General features: G+C 42.5%; 1 protein-coding gene across 6 annotated transcripts in view; it reads right to left on the bottom strand.

Moving 5' to 3' along the window:
* Foxn2 (forkhead box N2) overlaps nucleotides 1-16,936 on the bottom strand; it is a 49,830-nt gene extending 32,894 nt beyond the window's left edge. For 2 of the 6 annotated variants that reach the window (NM_180974.5, NM_001355743.1), the window contains exon 1: nucleotides 16,756-16,936. The gene's annotated coding sequence lies outside the window, so the exon portion shown is untranslated. Of the gene's footprint in view, nucleotides 1-15,436; nucleotides 15,638-15,665; nucleotides 16,147-16,506 lie in introns of those variants that run through there. The other 4 variants (XM_006523653.4, XM_030249498.1, NM_001355742.1 and 1 more) reach the window with 3 other exon arrangements.
* Between the last annotated feature and the right edge of the window lie 298 nt (nucleotides 16,937-17,234).

The raw sequence follows: 17,234 nt of genomic DNA, 5'->3' as shown, positions 1-17,234 counted from the left end.
GGGTCCTATCAGCAAAATCTTACTAGTGTATGCAATGGTGTCAGCGTTTGGAGGCTGATTATGGGATGGATCCCTGGATATGGCAGTCTCTAGATGGTCCATACTTTTGTCTCAGCTCCAAACTTTGTCTCTGTAACTCGTTCCATGGGTATTTTGTTCCCAATTCTAAGAAGGGGCAAAGTGTCCACACTTTGATCTTCATTCTATTTGAGTTTCATGTGTTTTGCAAATTATAACTTATATCTTGGGTATTCTAAGTTTCGGGACTAATATCCACTTATCAGTGAAAACATATCATTTGAGTTCTTTTGTGTTTGGGTTACCTCACTGAGGATAATGCCCTCCAGGTCCATCCATTTGCCTAGGAATTTCATAAATTTATTCTTTTTAATAGCTGAGTAGTATTCCATTGTATAATGTACCACGTTTTTTTTTTTTATCCATTCCTCTGTTGAGGGGCATCTGGGTTCTTTCCAGTTTCAGGCTAATATAAATAAGGCTGGTATGAACATAGTAGAGCATGTGTCTTTCTTACTACTTGGAACATCTTCTAGATATATGCCCAGGAGAGGTATTGCGGGATCCTCCAGTAGTACCATGTCCAATTTTCTGAGAAACTGCCAGACTGATTTCAAGAGTGGTTGTACAAGCTTGCAATCCCACCAACAGTGGAGGAGTGTTCCTCTTTCTCCACATCCTCGCCAGCATCTGCTGTCACCTGAATTTTGTATCTTAGCCATTCTGACTGGTGTGAGATGGAATCTCAGGGTTGTTTTGATTTTCATTTCCCTGATGATTAAGGATGCTGAACATTTTTTCAGGTGTTTCTCAGCCATTCGGTATTCCTCAGGTGAGAATTCTTTGTTTAGCTGTGAGCCCCATTTTTTAATGGGGTTATTTGATTTTCTAGAGTCCACCTTCTTGAGTTCTTTATATATATTGGATATTAGTCCTCTATCTGATTTAGGATAGGTAAAGATCCTTTCCCAATCTGATGGTGGCCTTTTTGTTTTATTGACGGTGTCTTTTGCCTTACAGAAGCTTTGTAGTTTCATGAGGTCCCATTTGTCAATTCTCAATCTTACAGCACAAGCCATTGCTGTTCTATTCAGGAATTTTTCCCCTGTGCCCATATCTTCCAGGCTTTTCCCCACTTTCTCCTCTATAAGTTTCAGTGTCTCTGGTTTTATGTGGCGCTCCTTGATCCACTTAGATTTGATATTAGTACAAGGAGATAGGAATGGATCAATTCGTGTTCTTCTACATGATAACCACCAGCTGTGCCAGCACCATTTGTTGAAAATGCGGTCTTTTTTCCACTGGATGGTTTTAGCTCCCTTGTCAAAGATCAATTGGCCATAGGTGTGTGGGTTCATTTCTGGGTCTTCAGTTCTATTCCATTGGTCTACTTGTCTGTCACTATACCAGTACCATGCAGTTTTTATCAAAATTGCTCTGTAGTAAAGCTTTAGGTCAGACATGGTGATTCCACCAGAGGTTCTTTTATCCTTGAGAAGAGTTTTTGCTATCCTAGGTTTTTTGTATTTCCAGATGAATTTGCAGATTGTTCTTTCTAATTCGTTGAAGAATTGAGTTGGAATTTTGATGGGGATCAAGTTGAATCTTTAGATTGCTTTTGGCAAGATAGCCATTTTTACAATGTTGATCCTGCCAATCCATGAGCATGGGAGATCTTTCCATCTTCTGAGATCTTCTTTAATTTCTTTCTTCAGAGACTTGAAGTTCTTATCATACAGATCTTTCACTTCCTTAGTTAGAGTTACCCCAAGGTATTTGATATTATTTGTGACTATTGAGAAGGGTGTTGTTTCCCTAATTTCTTTCTCAGCCTGTTTATTCTTTGTGTAGAGAAAGGCCATTGACTTGTTTGAGTTAATTTTATATCCAGCTACTTCTCCGAAGCTGTTTTTCAGGTTTAGGAGTTATCTGGTGGAAATTTTAGGGTCACATATATATACTATCATATCATCTGCAAAAAGTGATATTTTGATTTCTTCCTTTCCAATTTGTATCCCCTTGACCTCCTTTTGTTGTCTAATTGTTCTAGCTAAATTTCAAGTACAATGTTGAATAGGTAGGGAGAAAGCAGGCAGCCTTGTCTAGTCCCTGATTTTAGTGGGATTGCTTCCAGCTTCTCACCATTTACTTTGATGTTGGCTACTGGTTTGCTGTAGATTGCTTTTATCATGTTTAGGTATGGGCCTTGAATTCCTGATCTTTCCAAGACTTTTATCATGAATGGGTGTTGGATTTTGTGAAATGCTTTCTCCGCATCTAAGGAGATGATCATGTGGTTTCTGTCTTTGAGTTTGTTTATATAATGGATTACATTGATGGATTTTCATCCCTGCATCCCTGGAATAAAACCTTCTTGGTCAGGATGGATGATTGTTTTAATGTGTTCTTGGATTCGGTTAGCGGGAATTTTATTGAGCATTTTTGCATCGATATTCATAAGGGAAATTGGTCTGAAGTTCTCTATCTTTGTTGGATCTTTCTGTGGTTTAGGTATCAGAGTAATTGTGGCTTCATAAAATGAGTTGGTTAGAGTACCTTCTACTTCTATTTTGTGGAATAATTTGTGCAGAACTGGAATTAGATCTTCTTTGAAGGTCTGGTAGAACTCTGCACTAAACCCATCTGGTCCTGGGCTTTTTTTGGTTGGGAAACTATTAATGACTGCTTCTATTTCTTTAGGGGATATGGGACTGTTTAGATCTTTAACTTGATCCTGGTTTAACTTTGGTACCTGGTATCTCTCTAGAAATTTGTCCATTTCATCCAGGTTTTCCAGTTTTGTTGAGTATAGGCTTTTGTAGAAGGATATGATGGTGTTTTGGATTTCTTCAGGATCTGTTGTTATGTCTTCCTTTTCATTTCTGATTTTGTTAATTAGGATGCTGTCCCTGTGCCCTCTAGTGAGTCTGGCTAAGGGTTTATCTATCTTGTTGATTTTCTCAAAGAACCAGCTCCTCGTTTGGTTGATTCTTTGGATAGTTCTTGTTTCCACTTGGTTGATTTCGCCCCTGAGTTTGATTATTTCCTGCCGTCTACTCCTCTTGGGTGAATTTGCTTCCTTTTTTTCTAGAGCTTTTAGATGTGTTGTCAAGCTGCTAATTTCGCCCCTGAGTTTGATTATTTCCTGCCGTCTACTCCTCTTGGGTGAATTTGCTTCCTTTTTTTCTAGAGCTTTTAGATGTGTTGTCAAGCTGCTAGTGTGTGCTCTCTCTAGTTTCTTTTTGGAGGCACTCAGAGCAATGATTTTCCCTCTTAGAAATGCTTTCATAGTGTCCCATAAGTTTGGGTATGTTGTGGCTTCATTTTCATTAAACTCTAAAAAGTCTTTAATTTCTTTCTTTATTCCTTCCTTGACCAAGGTATTATTGAGAAGAGTGTTGTTCAGTTTCCACGTGAATGTTGGCTTTCCATTATTTATGTTGTTATTGAAGATCAGCCTTTGTCCATGGTTGTCTGATAGGATGCATGGGACGATTTCAATATTTTTGTATCTGTTGAGGCCTGTTTTGTGACCAATTATATGGTCAATTTTGGAGAAGGTACCATGAGGTGCTGACAAGAAGGTATATCCTTTTGTTTTAGGATTAAATGTTCTGTAGATATCTGTTAAGTCCATTTGTTTCATCTCTTCTGTATTTTCACTGTGTTCCTGTTTAGTTTCTGTTTCCATGATCTGTCCATTGTTGAAAGTGGTGTGTTGAAGTCTCCCACTATTATTGTGTGAGGTGCAATATGTGCTTTGAGCTTTACTAAAGTTTCTTTAATGAATGTGGCTGCCCTTGCATTTGGAGCATAGATATTCAGAATTGAGAGTTCCTCTTGGAGGATTTTACCTTTGTTGAGTATGAAGTGTCCCTCCTTGCCTGTTTTGATAATTTTGGGTTGGAAGTCGATTTTATTCGATATTAGAATGGCTACTCCAGCTTGTTTCTTCAGACCATTTGCTTGGAAAATTGTTTTCCAACCTTTCACTCTGAGGTAGTGTCTGTCTTTTTCCCTGAGATGGGTTTCCTGTAAGCAGCAGAATGTTGGGTCCTGTTTGTGTAGCCAGTCTGTTAGTCTATGTCTTTATTGGGGAATTGAGTCCATTGATATTAAGAGATATTAAGGAAGAGTAATTGTTGCTTCCTATTATTTTTGTTGTTAGAGTTGGCATTCTGTTTTTGTGGCTGTCTTCTTTTTGGTTTGTTGGGGGATTATCTTCTTGCTTTTTCTAGGGCGTGGTTTCCGTCCTTGTATTGTTTTTTTCTGTTATTATCCTTTGAAGGGCTGGACTCATGGAAAGATAATGTGTGAATTTGGTTTTGTCGTGGAAAACTTTGGTTTCTCCATCTATGGCAATTGAGAGTTTGGCTGGGTATAGTAGCCTGGGCTGGCATTTGTGTTCTCTTAGGGTCTGTATAACATCTGTCCAGGATCTTCTGGCTTTCATAGTCTCATGTGAAAAGTCTGGTGTAATTCTGATAGGCCTGCCTTTATATGTTACTTGACCTTTTTCCCTTACTGCTTTTAATATTCTATCTTTATTTAGTGCATTTGTTGTTCTGATTATTATGTGTCGGGAGGAATTTCTTTTCTGGTCCAATCTATTTGGAGTTCTATAGGCTTCTTGTATGTTCATGGGTATCTCTTTCTTTAGGTTTGGGAAGTTTTTTTTCTATAATTTTGTTGAAGATATTTGCTGGCCCTTTAAGTTGAAAATCTTCATTCTCATCTACTCCTATTATCTATAGGTTTGGTCTTCTCATTGTGTCCTGGATTTCCTGGATGTTTTGAGTTAGGATCTTTTCGCATTTTGTATTTTCTTTGAATGTTGTGCTGATGTTCTCTATGGAATCTTCTGCACTTGAGATTCTCTCTTCCATCTCTTGTATTCTGTAGCTGATGCTTGCATCTATGGTTCCAGATTTCTTTCCTAGGTTTTCTATCTCCAGCGTTGCCTCACTTTGGGTTTTCTTTATTGTGTCTACTTCCCTTTTTAGGACTTGGATGGTTTTATTCAATTCCATCACGTGTTTGGTAGCGTTTTCTTGCAATACTTTAAGGGATTTTTGTGCTTCCTCTTTAAGATCTTCTACCTGTTTAGCAGTGTTCTCCTGTAAGTGAGTTATTAAAGTACTTCTTGATGTCCTCTACCATCATCATGAGATATGCTTTTAAATCCGGTTCTAGTTTTTCGGGTGTGTTGGGGTGCACAGGACTGGGTGGGGTGGGAGTGCTGCATTCTGATGATGGTGAGTGGTCTTGGTGTCTATTAGTAAGATTCTTATGTTTGCCTTTCGCCATCTGGTAATCTCTGGAATTAGTTGTTGTTGTTGTCTCTGATTAGATCTTGTTCCTCAGGTGTTTATGTTAGCCTCTATCAGTAGACCTGGGAGACTAGCTCTCTCCTGAGTTTCAGTGTTCAGAATACTCTCTGCAGGTAGGCTCTCCTCTTGCAGGGAAGATGCCCAGATATCTGGTGTTCGAACCTGCCTCCTGGTAGAAGTTGTGATCCACTCACAGAGGTCTTAAGATCCCATGGAGGGTCCTGTGTATACCTTACGGGTGTCCGCAGACTCCATGCCCAAGGTACCACTGTGCTGGCGTGGACCAGAAGGGACTTGTGCCGCTGATCAGGCCGGGTTTTCTGCTTCCCTAATTAATGCAGTCTCAGGTCCAGCGTAATTGGATGGGAGCAGCAGCTGTGTTCCACTCACCAGAGGTCTTAAGATCCCGTGGCAGGTCTTGTGGGTAGCTTGCCGGTGTCAGCCGACTCCACGCCCTAGCTACCTCACTATACCAACATTCTTAGACATAAAAGAAATCTTTAAAATGAACACCATAGTGGCTCACAACCACCTGTAGCTCCAGTCACAGGCACGCGCATACACACACACACACACACACACACACACACACAGGGTGGGGAGGGAACACACATATATAAAATTACAATCTTTAAAAAGATAACCTGAGAAATTTAGAAAAGGGGTTGTTTTACTTATTGATACCATTCTCAGAAACAGAAGACAAAGCAACAAATACAATACAGCGTCTAACAAAAGTGTACAGAATTACGTTCACTTGTATTCAACTCCTTAGAATCTACTGTCCTCCATCAGAATTTCTATTATCAAGATCCTTCTGGCTGGGTTTAATCCTAGCACTCAGAAGTCAGAGGCTGAAGGATCTCTGAGTTCAAGCTCTCCTGACCATTCTGCTCACCGCCCCCCTTTCCCCTCCTCTCCAGCACCCTGCCTGCCTGAATACTGCCATGCTCCCTGTCAGGATGCCATGATGATAAAGGACCTCTGAAACTGTACAGTAAGCCCCCAAGTAAATGATGCCTCTCATAAGAGTTGCCTTTGTTATTACAGTGTCTCTTCACAGAATAGAACAATTACTGAGACAGGGACCATAAGACACCCCAGCTTTTACTAGGGTTTTAACATATTTTTTAAAGTTCTCCATTATAAATAGTGCCCATTCCATAACACCCAATTCTGAAGACTAGAAGACAGATTTAAAATCCCAAATGTAAGGGCTGGAGAGATAGTTCAATGATTGCAAGCACTGACTGCTCCTGCAGAAGACTGAATTTGTATCACAGAACCTACATGGCACCCAACAAAGAAAGTGAATCTTTCTATTTTTAGGTTGCAAACAAAACAATTTGAAAACATTCACTATTATCTAAATCGTGGGATTAATTTATTCTAATTTTTTGTTTTGTTTTTGTTTTTATTTGCTTTTTTTTTTTTTTTACCTAGACCATTAAAACTACAGTATGTTGAAATGGAAACTCCAACACATAGGAACTCTGATATGTCCCTGTACTGGCTGGTTTTATGTGTCAACTTGACACAGGCTGGGGTTATCACAGAGAAAGGAGCTTCAGTTGGGGAAGTGCCTCCATGAGATCCAGCTGTAAGGCATTTTTTCAATTAGTGATCAAGGGGGAAAGGCCCCTTGTGGGTGGGACCATCTCTGGGCTGGCAGTCTTGGTTCTATAAGAGAGCAGGCTGAGCAAGCCAGGGGAAGCAAGCCAGTAAAGAATATCCCTCCATGGCCTCTGCATCAGCTCCTGCTTCCTGACCTGCTTGAGTTCCAGTCCTGACTTCCTTGGTGATGAACAGCAGTATGGAAGTGTAAGCCGAATAAACCCTTTCCTCCCCAACTGCTTCTTGGTCATGATGTTTGTGCAGGAATAGAAACCCTGACTAAGGCAGTCCCTAAATTAAGTTCCCTTGCATATCTCTGCCTTAAAATTGTTCGTACACAGCATACCTAACTCTAGACAACAGCTATTCATCTTTCACATTTCGCCTTAAAAACTGTAAGAATGGTCTAACATAAAGATTAAGAAGAGGCCTTCTTCTACTCTTCCACAATTAAATAATAATAATAATTAATAATAATAATAATAAACCCTGCAACACCTCAAATGGCTTAATACACTTCTTTCAACAAACAGGCTGAAGTTTCCACAAGGGCAAAACTGTGTATTTTGTTTTCTGCTCTAATGTTTGTTGTATGATGAATCAAAGTTCTGCTATTATGCTACTTTGGTATCTGAGAAATGGTATGATTCAATTTTACTAGGATAATCTAATAATCAAAACTGAATTCAGGTGGTGCATCCTAACACTTAGGAATTTTAGGGTAAGCCTACACAACAGAGCAAGATGTTGTCTTTAAACACACACTCAAATTCAAGTATTATTGGCTTTCCTGTAGATAAATGTACATATGTACATATATTAGAGAATAAAAGAACACTTGTTGATGCTTATTGATAATAGATACCATTTAAAAACCTTTCCTAAAACTATCTCATGAACTTTGTAACGACCCTACCAGATAGTTACTATCATTGGGTTCTACTTTCTATGTGGAAACAGGGAGATTACGTGGTATACGACTCACTGGAAGGTGGCACTACAGAGCCCGCACGACTCTGACAGGCGTCCTACCCCAGAGGCTAAGTAAATCTCCCTGCCTCTGCATCTCAAACTATCTAGGAATATGTGCAATCATATCTGAATCAGATATTCTCCAAATAATAAAATCCAACATGTTCCCCAAACACTAACCCAGCAATACTGAGCTATTTAAATCCAACTATTTCTCTTTATGATTAGAATGCACCTGCACTATTCCATAAGGGGTGGCTAGTAATTACTAATCAAAATTAGAGCAGTCAAGGAAATATCTGCAACCTCTCCCTTCCTAAGCCTCTTTACTAGATCCTTAAATGCTAGATCAACTAAGAAACAGAAAAACAAAAACAAACAAAAAACCCAAAAAACAAATTCGGGACTTTTTGTTATATAAATTACTGTAAAAAAAGTGACCACCCCAAAAATTAAAAACTATCCCAGAGAGGATTTCTCAAGATAGCAGCTACAGTGTATCAAATTCCTGACTGTTCATAACCAGCAGATAAAGGCAGCAACTAAGGAAGGCTGGGAGTCGTGTGCAAGGCCCGTGTTTCAATCCCCAGTAACAAACAACAACACTGGTGTATAAGACTCACAGAATGACAGGGCTGTCTGTCTAAAATGAGGGCAGCTGCTTTCCTTTTGTCACTTATTACACTGAACCCAACACTGTCAGAGGAATGATGGATAAAATTATCTATATTGATTCTAGCATCTATTTATGAAATACTAAAGACTTGAAAGTAAGGGGCACTTGTGTACACTTCATGTGCTGTTATACATACACATGTGTCTGTTACAGGATACATACACACACATATGTACAGAGACTATCTTATGTATTGTATAGATGCAAAACCTGTCAATTAAAAACAGGTGGCTAGGCTGTGGCTATGGCTTAGGCAGGAAATAAATGGTAAGACATCCGGAAGGAGAAAGGATTATGGGATAGAATGTGAGGTGCATGAAGATCCACCCAGGAAGATGTGAGATGGATGCATGCTACCTAACCACCCATAGTAAGACAATTGGATACCTTAAGTTTTGATCTAGTCAGAGTAGAGCCTAGCGATATGACTAAGATATCTGTAAATATATTTTGAGTCTGAGTCTTATTTCTATGAGCATGGGGCTAGGAGGCAGAACCAGGTCTAACTTCTACACACACACACACACACACACACCAGGTATGTCTATCTGTAATAACAGCACTTGAAGAACAGAACTTTAAGGTCATCTTTCCCTGCAGAGCTAGTTCATGGCCAGGCTAGACCACGTGGCGCCCTGCCTCAAAAATAACAGAGTTGGAGAGGGAGAAAAGTGGGTAGACAGACAGACATTAAGTCATTGTAGGCAAAATGCAATGTATCCATTTTTTATGCTCTAGCAAACCCCATAACATTTAGTGAGCAAACATTTAAAAAATAATTATAGCAGAATGTCACACTAGGTAACTGCACAGTAAGATTTGAAGTCAAGCAAACCCACCAGCCACCAACTCACCTACACAGTCTGACAGATGACTGAACCTGCCTGGGTCCTAGGCAACCACACCTATTGTTGAAATCACAGTAACAAAGAAAGTGGTGGCGTTCCTGCCAGTTCAGGCATCTGAATAACGGCTTCTCTATCAAGCATTCTTTACTGTTCCAGCTTGGGACAGATCAATATAGAAGCATTTCATTCTAACAACCCATTTTCTTAAAAAACTTCAGATTATAATACAAAGAACATGGATTTTTACTATGACAGATTTTTATTCAAAACCCAGCCAGCACTACATTGACATAATGTCTCACTATCTGTTTCGTATATGTGCAAAAACACACTATTCCCTGCAGGGCTGTTGCTGAGAATTATATACTCCTGTGTCTAGCAGGCCAGGACACAACAGGCAATAAGAGTTAGCAATTATTGATATTATTGATAAATGTTCAATCAGTACAAAAGAAAGGTTTACTTCAGACTGGAGAGATGCTCAGTGGCTAAGAGCTCATTATTCTTCCAGAATATATTAATTCAATCCCTTGTCAGGTGGGACCCAAACACTGATTTTGGCAGGGGTGGGGGTGGGGTAGGGGGGGAGGGGGACAGAGTATCATTCAATTAAACTTTTAAGGATGAAGATGCTGGACAAAGTCACAGTACAGCAAAATCTTAATTCAAAAGAAACTTTTCCCCATTTTTCTTTGTATTTCTTTTTTAACATAAACCACAAGGGCATGTTTTTATCAGTTTCCTAAATCCTTTACCTCTAAGGCTATGTAAACAATTCTAAATAACTATACACCTTTAGCCCTAGTACTTAGGACAGAGGCAAATGGATATCTGTGCTACATAGTAAAACCCTGTCTCAAAAACAAAACAGCAAAAATCACTATTAGCACCATATCACTGCAGAATCTAAAATTAAATTCTGCTCCGTGAATCCACAAGTTAAGAATATTTCTACAAATTAGAAACTTTTCAAAGCTGGATGTGATGCTACATATCTGTGACCTAAGATTCAGACGGCTGAAGTGGGACAATCAATAGTTTGAGACCAGTGTGAACACACAGCGCTCTTGTCTGAAACATAAAAAAAAAGAGGGTCCGCAAGATGACTCATCAGGTGAAAGGACCTGCCACATCCTTGTAACTTCTGTTGACTCTTGAAAACCAACTCCCACAAGAGTCCTGACCTCTACCTGCCCATGTGCCCTGTCTTTTCCCAATCTGTTTTCCCATACATATATTTTCATATATCAATTTCAATTCAAAGCACTTCTCAAACAAATAAGACAAGCTTCTGGTGCCAAAAGAACTAAATCTGTATTATTAAGAAAGAACTATCAGAAAGGCAAAGAATGGCTGAAGAGATGGGTCAGTGGTTAAGAGTATTTGCTAATCTTGCAGAGGAACAGGGTTCAATTCTCAGCAGCCACACTGGGCAGCTCACAACTACCTATAACTGCAGGTACAGGTGTTCTGACAGTAGTTTCCTTAGGCACTTGCACACATGTGCTCTGCATACATACACACTGGCACACACCAACACGTAAAATTCAAATTTTTTAAAAGGCAAGAAAATTCTTGCCTTCTTTACACCTGCAAACTCTAGTTTGCCTCTTACCTGTAACACCAGGATTCAAGATATGGAGGCCAGAGGACCAGAGCCCAAGGTCAGTCTCAGCTACACAAGAGGCTTTGAGACAGACTCACACACACACTCACACACAGTACAAACACACACACAAACACATAGCACAGGTGCAGCACACACACGCGCACACACACACACACACACACACACACCAAAGCTATGAAAATAGTTGACTACAAATTAAATTAAATTTATCAGAATATAACTACTTGGGAAGAATGAAAATGTGTGTTGACAGCAAAAGGACAGCTATTTTTATGGCACACATACTAAAGTTGTATGATAGTAGCTTACAAATGGCTACTTAAAAGAGCTTTGTTTAGACTTTCAGGGCTTTGGTAACTTTGTATGTATAAATGCTAATGAAATCAAAAGACACAGCAAGCCAATAAACCCTACTTTATGATGACAGCAGACAGACCTCCTTGGGTATAAAAATGTCTCTTGCTCACAACTCCAGTCTTAGCACTAAGTACAGTAGATGCTCACAAGTATTTGCCCAGGTTGTTTGTTTGTTTGTTGCTTTATGTAACAGAAAATTAGGTTGAGGGAAATTAAAAAAAAAAACATATCAATCAAAATTGGGTCAAGACCTGTGAACAGGAGCTGTACTTAGTACTTTGCTTCCAAAGCAGCTCTGGAGCGTGAGGAATGTAAGTGAGGAACGCAAAGGCCATAGTCAGTGATGGTTACCCATGGCACGGCAAGTCAGCATGCACCCTTACTGTCTATACTATACAGGCACTTCACCTGTTTACCTGCACTAAACCAACAGCCAAGCCTAATCCTGAGAAATATATCAGGTAATCTCAATTCAAGGACATTCTACGAAATTCCTAAAAACTAGTTGTGGAATAAAAAGGGACATTAGAGAAAAATCAGGCAAATTTGAATGATTTATCTAATTAACAGTAATACTGGAATCTTGTTTCCTTGCTTGTGACAACATACCAGAGTGTGTAAAACGCTAATCAGACAAACTGGGTAAGGTTTTGCACGTTTATGTATTATCAGTAACACCAAAAGAATGATAAAGTCTACAGTAGTCACCTCAAACCTCCCTGTCACCATAGCTAATGCCTGTTACATTCTAGTTTCCCAAGCAACATTTTAGTCCTCAGTACTAACTGCTAGCTCTTAAGAAAATTCATACTAGCCGGGCATGGTGGCGCATGCCTTTAATCCCAGCACCCGGGAGGCAGAGGCAGGTGGATTTCTGAGCTCGAGGCCAGCCTGGTCTACAAAGTGAGTTCCAGGACAGCCAGGGCTACACAGAGAAGGGCTATACAGAGAAACCCTAACCCTGTCTCGAAAAATCAAAAAAACAAACAACAACAACAACAAAAAATTCATACCACTAGCTGTCACCTCTGCATTGCCCCCAAGCTCTGTGGGCCACTCCTACAGGTCGTGTTCACCCTGCCCGCTCCCATTCATCTACATTCAGCTGACTAAACTAAGCATCCTGACTATTAACACCAGCCCTAACTTCATCCCATCGTTACTTTTTCCTTCAGTAGTACTCTTTCCAGTTCCTCCCAGTTCTCTGAGTGCTGGACCACACCGAGTCAAAGGAGTCTTCCTCAAAAGAGGATTATTTCATATTCCAACTCATTCTGGAGGAAATGAGACCATATTTAAATTCAAAAGTAGTTCTTCTCTTCCCACCTTTACTTATAAAAACAGATCTTTCTATTCAACTTCACACCTCACACCACAAATCTTACTTTTTCTTTATTCAGACTAGGCAGAGAGTATATATCTAAAATAAGGCTCTAAGGGTGTCTTGCTGGCAAATAATATATTCTATGTAACTTGCTGTTCAAGGACGTATCTTTTAATTAGGGTAACAAAACCTAACAGATAATAAAACATGAAGGAATCCCTCTTGTCCAGCTCCACGCACTGCTCTTTTGATGGAGCTTACTTAGCACATGGTATTCAATATGGTTTTTTTTTTTTAATTTTGTTAAATCAGTGAGGCAGTAGAGAATGCTACAGCCTGAAAGAATTATATGCTATTACAAAAGGGAAAGAATTTATGGTTGAAAGTAAAGATGGATCTAGAAGTCTGTGATTCCAAGGCTCATAGAACAATCAGTATTTCAGCCAGGCCTTACACTGGAGTGTCCAAGTGTATTTCCAACAGATAAAAAGATACTGTCAACATAAATATAAATTGTAGTACCATGCTGAGGTATAATAATTAAGTTTCTGCAGAACAGTAGAATATTAAGATGGGAGAAAGAAGACTGGAACCAAAGTGTGAAAGTTAACAAAATAAATTTCTTATGCAAGCTTAATTTAAAGGGGGGAGGGGGAGGGGTAGTGGTACACGCCTTCATTCCCAGCACTTGGAAGGCTGAGGCAGGTGGATCTCTGAGTTTGAGGCCAGCCTGGTCTACAGAGAGAGTTCCAGGAACCAGCCAACCAACCAAACAAACAAAATAAATTAATAATAAACAGAGGGTGGCCATTTGGGCGACATTATTAGCATAGAAGTTCTCCCGTAGAAATCAACACCTGCCTTTTCCAAGAAACCTCTCCTACCCTCCCAAGTTTTCTACGACTTCCTTCCCCGCTGACTCTCTTACACTCACTCTTAATCTGACTTTTAGTACGGTTTAACTCCTTGTACTGTCTCAGTTGTGTTTTACTTCTTCAACCTCAAGCCCTGGGCACTCAAAACTATAACTGGAAGACTGTTTGCATTTACATAAAACCCAGTTATTAGTACACAATCTAAAACCAACAACAAAAAAACAGACAAAAAAAATATCACTCTTAAGTTAAAAAAAAAAAAGGACATGAATTTGGGTGGGTGCAAAGATGTGGGTGGATCTGGGGAGTTCCACTGTATGACAGTCTTGAAGAATAAAAATATTATTTTAAAAATAACCATTCTTTTGAGTTGTTAAAACAAACAGCAACGAAACACATAAAGTTAACTGTGGTGGTACACACCTATACAACCAGCTCTTGGGAGACAGAGGCAGGTGGATCAGGAATTTAAAGTTGTCCTCATCTACACGAGAGGCTGATCTCGTCAAGGTCCTGTCTTGAACAAACAAACCGAAACTACATGCAAGCAAGCAACCCAGGTGATGCACCCTACAATTCCAGCATCCATGGTGCAGAGAGGCAGGTGGTTCTCTGAGAACTGCAAGCCAGCCTAATCTACATAGCAAGTTCCAGGACAGCCAGGGCTCCACAGTGAGAGCTTGTCTCAAAACAAAAGAGCCAGGCAGTGGTGGCGCATGCCTTTAATCCCAGCACTTGGGAGGCAGAGCCAGGCGGATTTCTGAGTTCGAGGCCAGCCTGGTCTACAGAGTGAGTTCCCAGGAAAGCCAGGGATACACAGAGAAACCCTGTCTCACAAAACAAAACAAAGCAAAATAAAACACACACAAAAAAACAAAAACAACAAAAGGAAGCTGCAGAAGCAGGAGGGTCACGCCAACTTTGAAGCCAGCCTGGACCACAGAGTGAAAGCCTTCTCAAAACACACACACACACACACACACACACTTGCTGTTTGAGTATTACTTTTAAATTTCACTTTACTTTAAACTGTTTGCAGTGTTCCAGGCTTCCGGCTTTATGTAAATGTCTCTTCACTTCTCTTCAGTTCGTTTACTTTTCTTCCTCAACTATGAACTGTTCTCAGTGGTCAGTGCACACTCACTTTCCAGCCTATCTTCTTTCCTACAGAAAGCTTTACACCCTCTTCGATACCTTCATTAACTTCACTAGAACATTCAAAAGCCCAGTAAACGAAGTCCGAACCATTTCTCCAGAACTCTATAAATGTAAGGGGTTTCCTTCTTAATGGTTTAACAATAACGTAAAACTAAGTAATAACACAAACATGCCATAGAAACAAATTAAAATTGCCGATCAAAAAAATGACGCATGATCTAGACTGTAAAGACATTCTAAATCTTCACTCTCCAGTAGTTTATTTTTTTAACTTTAATCATTTTCTCTTTCACTTTTATATACTATAATTTCCACCTATGAATTCTGCTCAAATCTGACTACATACAAAACTAGTATTTATCCTTAAAAAGATAATTTCATTGCTAATCTGTGTAAAAAGAAACAAATGAGTTTTTTTCATAAGCCCGAAATAATGCCAGAATGTTATCATTTCAGATTCATTAGAATCGCTCGTTATTGGCTTTGAAATTAAAACGATTTTTCTAAAGAGTCGGGGAACTCTTTTTATAAAGACATTGCCCTGTCGCTCTTTGAAGATACCTAACACTGCTGAAATTTTAAGATGAATCATCAAAGTTGCAGCGAATGGCAAAAATGGCAATAGACACCTTACCAGAATTGCAAAGGAAAGCCATTCTACGATTCAGGTGAAACAACTAGATGTGATCGGTTCGGCTTTTTCCACTTCCTCTTATTAGAGCGCAGAAGCCAAGACTATACCATTACAAAGCCCCTGCTGCGAGAGAAGCCTCAAGCTCTCTGGCCGCTAGAGCACTCTATTGCACTCAGCCGGCCACGTGGCTGTCACAATCAGAAGACAGGAGAAAAGAGCACCAACTAACCTGGAAATAATTAACCGCTCACAGCGGAGTTGCAAGTAGGGGAAAAAAAAAAAAAGTCTGTCATTTCTCTGCACTTATGACTCCTCCCACCGCCACCCAAAAGGTGGAAAAAGGAAAGCTTTAAAGCAGAAACCAAGTGCAAGAAGATCTCGAGAGCGCGGCTTCCCAATGAAATTGCTACCCCCAACTCGCGTGAGGTGCGGCGGTGGGAACCCAGGCATTTTGCCGGAGGGCAGCCGGGGGCGGAGTTTGCAGTGCAAGACCGAGCACCGAGCACGTGGACTCCCTGCCCCTAACCTCCCCGGCTCGGCTTCGGGCTGCCGGGCACTGCACGCCGGCCGGCACCCAAGCTCAAGGCCGCGGACCACCGCGCACCCTCCCGGCCCGAGCGCCGGGCCGGAGGGCAGAAGTAACCTCGGCCCCGAAGGAGATGGCGAACAGGAAGTGCACATGTTGCAACGCCGAAACAGTCCAAGTCCCACCCCCACCCCACCCCACCCCACCCCCGGCCCGGGCCAGCCAGGCTTGGGGGCGCCTCCGGCCGCGAGAACCGGGCTGGGGTCGCCACCCCACATCGGGGCCCCGCGCCCGAAGTTTACGCGAGTCCTCCTGGGCACTACTTCTCCGGGCCCAGCCATCCCGCCCGGGCCGGGCCGGGCCCCGGACTGGGACTCCACGCCGCGCGCGTCCCGCTCGGATGGGAGCCGGAGCGGCGACGTGGCTGGCGCGGGCTCCCCGGGACTCTTAGAGCAGCAACTCCCGGGGTCGCAGGTTTCCGCCTGGGCGTCCTCTGCCCTCTGTGGCTCCGACTGCGCGACGCCCCCTCCGGTACGGTCATTACCTCGGGAGAAAACTCCTAACTCCTCACTCCCGGGGACCCGTGCTCGCCTCGGTTCCACACCCCCGGGGCAGCCCACGCTCTGCCGGAGCCGCGCGCCGGGTACACCCCCGCGCAGGGGCGCCAATTCTTCCCGGGACACAAAAATGTCCCGGCGCGTCACGGGACAGCCGCCTCCGCGCCCCCACGCCCAGCGCCGGCCGCACACGCTGCCTCCGCGCCGCGCCGCGCCGCGCGACCCCGGGGACTCACCGTCACTCAGCCGCCGCGAACCAGAGGCGAGGGCCGGGCCGGGCCAGACACAATATGGCAGAGCACCGCAGCTGCTCCCGTGGCTCCCAGCAGCCGCCTCCGGGACACCCAGGCGCGAGCAGGCAGTGGCAGCTGCGGTGGCGGCCGCCGCAGCACCACATCCCCCCCCCCCCCACCCCTCCCGCCTGCTCGCTTCCTCCCCTCCTCCCCGCCCCGCTGCCATGACAACGCGGCGCCAAGGCGCTTGGCCCCGCCCCTCCTTCCGTCCCGCCTCCCGCAGCCCGCCCTTGCCTCGTCCCGCCTCCTACCAGGGCGGCGGCCGCCCCTCCGAGCTGTCGTCCTGCAGGCGGGTGGGGGGGAAGGTGGCGTCCGGAAGGGTGGAGCGGGCTCGGAAGGCAAAGCGAGGGGACGCTGAGGTTTACGGAGCTGGGCGTGCAGGCGGGAAAATGAAAAGCCCTCGCCTGTCGCCCGGAAGGACC

This window comes from Mus musculus, chromosome 17 (assembly GCF_000001635.26).
Source record: "Mus musculus strain C57BL/6J chromosome 17, GRCm38.p6 C57BL/6J".
NCBI classification, from domain to species: domain Eukaryota; kingdom Metazoa; phylum Chordata; class Mammalia; order Rodentia; family Muridae; genus Mus; species Mus musculus.
This window is presented reverse-complemented; position numbering and strand designations above follow the sequence as displayed.